We start from the raw sequence: 3743 nt of genomic DNA, 5'->3' as shown, positions 1-3743 counted from the left end.
TCTGAGTTTTTGCTATCACTTTCTGCCAATGTCCCAAAATTGGGACGCCCTTTTCTGAAAAATCCGCACTTGTAAAAATTTGGCTAATTATGTTTCTGATTCATTAGGACCCAAATCATTAAAAATCTGTCATTTAAAAAAAAAAATGAAAATTGCTAATTTGGCAAGCAGTGGGTTAACCTCAGGACTGAACCGTAAGGTTGGAGGCACACTAGCGTATGGCATCGGATTCGAGAGCATCGGATGCGAATATGCTAATTACCCTCGGCTCCTGCTCTGCTGCAAGCAGGAGCAAAGTGTCATGCTACTGTACTCCGAACCTCTCGCACAGAGAGAATTGGAGCACAGCTACGGAGGAGGCGTCGGTGTATATTGCACCGCACTCAGGTGATATCCGAGTGCCGTGCTTTTTGTCACTCGCAACCATAGACTTGGGTGCGAGTGAGCCGAGACTCGTCCAAGTCTCCGTGCCAATCGCAGCATGCTGCAATTGTTCTCGTATGCTGATTCGGCATGAGAAAATAATCTCAGATGTGATCTGCCCCATAGATTATCACTGGGCCGAGTGCTCTGCCATGTTTTATCATATAGCACTTGGCCGTATTGTACGGTACGCCTAAAAGTGGTGCCCATCAGAGGTCTGGGGCACCAAGCATGAAGTCCTCGGCATGTGCCACGAATCATTGTCACGTTTGACACCACTTAGTGTAAGAGATCTATTTAATAATGTATACCGTTTATGTTCTATAAAAGTTGTGTTTTTAAAGGTATTGAAGATAAATATCTTTGTGTTGAGTAGCCATTAATTTTTTTTCATTTTTAAGTCGCCTCCTGTTCCACTGATTAATTTCAATGAAATCTGCATTACCTTAAGTAAGCCCCTCATTCATAGGGCAATTCTCCTGTCTGCTGAGGGAATGCACCAAAATTTATCACCCAAGTTTTTAAGCTATCACACAGCTGCAGGGTTGGTGGTAACTTATTGATTTGTGGGGGTCTTACCACGAATGGGCCTGGGTCTAAACTGATCCCAAGAATGTGGCCTTGTAGAAAGGAGCAGAGGTTGTACTTCAGCTCCATTCATTGTCCAAGGCAAAGGGACTGATGGAGATAGCCGAGCACATTACACCCCAGAGTTCTGTTCTCAAAATTCTGGGGATCCCAGCTTTCAAACACCTATCGATCAGTAAGTTATTTTAAAAAAATATGCCTTAGTAACACAAAAATACAGTAAGCATTTTTCTTAAACGGAGTCTGTCAGGATGATCAACCTCACTAAGCCGTCTACATGGCCATGCAGGTCATAGAAAGTTGAATGAAATGACACCTTGATAACTGCAATGCAATGTTTTATTCCAATTTTCTTATATGTGAATTGGCTGTGAAAATCTATGGGAAGGACACAGATCTGCAAGAGAATTTGCCTCCAGAACATATTTTAAATAAAAGGGGGCATTATCAGTGTCAGACATGTATTGGCTGACACTTTGCTCTCATAATAACACAGCTCTGCAGTGAGATCAGCACAATACAGTTAAAGTGGTTTGTCTCATTACAAACGTTTGCAGTAGCACTTGTCCTGTCATAGTGCTGGCAGCACTGCTGCAAAGCTATGCTTTATTATAACTAACAGTACAGCAGAGATTAGCTTTGTCCTATTACAAACACATTTGTAGTTGTCAGCTTTGCTGTACTTCCTTTCCCCCACACTTCCTGCCTGTGAGTAGAAAGCTGTAGCAATGTGAGTGGATAAATGTTTTTGTAATGAGACAAATGTCACTTCAGCTGTACTGTGTTAGTTCTGATCTCACTGCAATGCTGTGTGTGATTATTAACCCCTTTCCTACATTGGACATAATATTCCGTCCATGTGACCTGGGCCCTAAGTCCCATGGATGGAATATTACGTCTAGCGCGATCAGCGGCGCCCACGTGGTGAGCGCCGCTGATCGCGGCCGGGTGTCAGCTGATTATCACAGCTGACACCCGGCACAATGTGTCCGGGGCAGTCACAGACCGCCCCTGACACATTAACCCCTTGCACACCGCGATCAAACACGATCGCGGTGTACCGGGGGTTAAAGGGAAGCATCGGCAGGGAGGGGGCTCCCTCTGTGCTTCCCTGAGCCCCCCACAGCAGCGCAATGTGCAGTGTTGCTGTGGGGGTCTCTTTGCCTGCAGGTCCCCGGATCCAATATGGCGACGGCGACCTTCGGGGGCCTGCAGGGAGCTGGCTTCCTCAGTGCCTGCAAAGCGCAGGCATGAGGAAGTCTGCGTCTATGCCTGTGACAGATCGCTGATCTGTCACAGTGTTCTGTGATGTGACAGATCAGCGATCTGTCACAGGACAGTGATGTCCCCCCTGGGACAATGTAATACAGTTAAAAAAAAAAGTGTAAAAATAATTTTAAAAAAATCGCTAAATAGATAAAAAAAAAAAAAATATTCCCAAATAAATTCATTTTTTTGAAATAAAAAAACCCAATAAAAGTACACATATTTGGTATCGCCGCGTCCGTATCGACCCACCATATAAAACTCCCATTAGTTAACCCCTTTAGCGAACCCCTTAAAAAATAAAAATAAAAAACGAAGCAAAAAATAATGATTTATTATCATACCGCCGAACAAAAAGTGCAATAACGCGCGATCAAAAAGACATATATAAATATCCATGGTACCGCTGAAAACATCATCTTGTCCCGCAAAAAACGAGCCGCCACACAGCATCATCAGCAAAAAAATAAAAAAGTTATAGCTCACAGAATAAAGCGATGCAAAAATAATTATTTTTTATATAAAATTGTTTTCATTGCATAAAAGCGCCAAAACATAAAAAAATGACATAAATGAGGTATCGCTGTAACCGTACCGACCCGAAGAATAAAACCGCTTTATCAATTTTACCGCACGCAGAACGGTGTAAACGCACCCCCAAAAGAAATTCATGAAACGCTGGTTTTTGTTCATTCTGCATCCCAAAAATCGGAATAAAAAGCGATCAAAAGATGTCACGTGCCCGAAAATGGTACCAATAAAAACGTCAACTCGTCCCGCAAAAAATAAGACCTCACATGACTCAGTGGGTCAAAATATGACAAAATTATAGCTCTCAATATGTGGTGATGCAAAAACTTTTTACAATAACAAGCATCTTTTAGCGTGTGACAGCTGCCAAACATAAAAACCACCATAAATAGTAAATCAAACCCCCCGTTATCACCCCCTTAGTTAGGGAAAAATAATAAAATTAAAAGAAAATGTATTTATTTCCATTTTCCCATTAGGTCTAGGGTTATGGCTAGGGCTGAGATTAGGGTTAGGGGTGTGTTGGGGTTAGGGTTGGAGTTAGAATTGGGGGGTTTCCACTGTTTGGGCACATCAGGTGCTCTCCAAATGCAACATGGCGTCTGATCTTAATTCCAGCCAATTCTGCGTTGAAAAAGTCAAATGGTGTTCCTTCCCTTCCAAGCTCTGCCATGCGCCCAAACAGTGGTTTACCCCCACATATGGGGTATCAGCCTACTCAGGACAAATTGCAAAACAACTTTTGGGATCCAATTTCTCCTGTTACCCTTAAGAAAATAAAAAATTGGGGGCAAAAATATTTTGTGGAAAAAAATGATTTTTTTATTTTCACGCCCGGGCGTTATAAACTTCTGTGAAGCCCTTGGGGGTTCAAAGTGCTCACCACACATCTAGATAAGTTCCTTAGGGGGTCTAGTTTCCAAAATGGGGTCATT

Source organism: Dendrobates tinctorius, unplaced genomic scaffold (assembly GCF_039654945.1).
Source record: "Dendrobates tinctorius isolate UK_male_01 unplaced genomic scaffold, ASM3965494v1 ptg000016l, whole genome shotgun sequence".
NCBI classification, from domain to species: domain Eukaryota; kingdom Metazoa; phylum Chordata; class Amphibia; order Anura; family Dendrobatidae; genus Dendrobates; species Dendrobates tinctorius.
The sequence above is the reverse complement of the archived record's forward strand: the minus strand, read 5'-3'. Positions refer to the sequence as shown.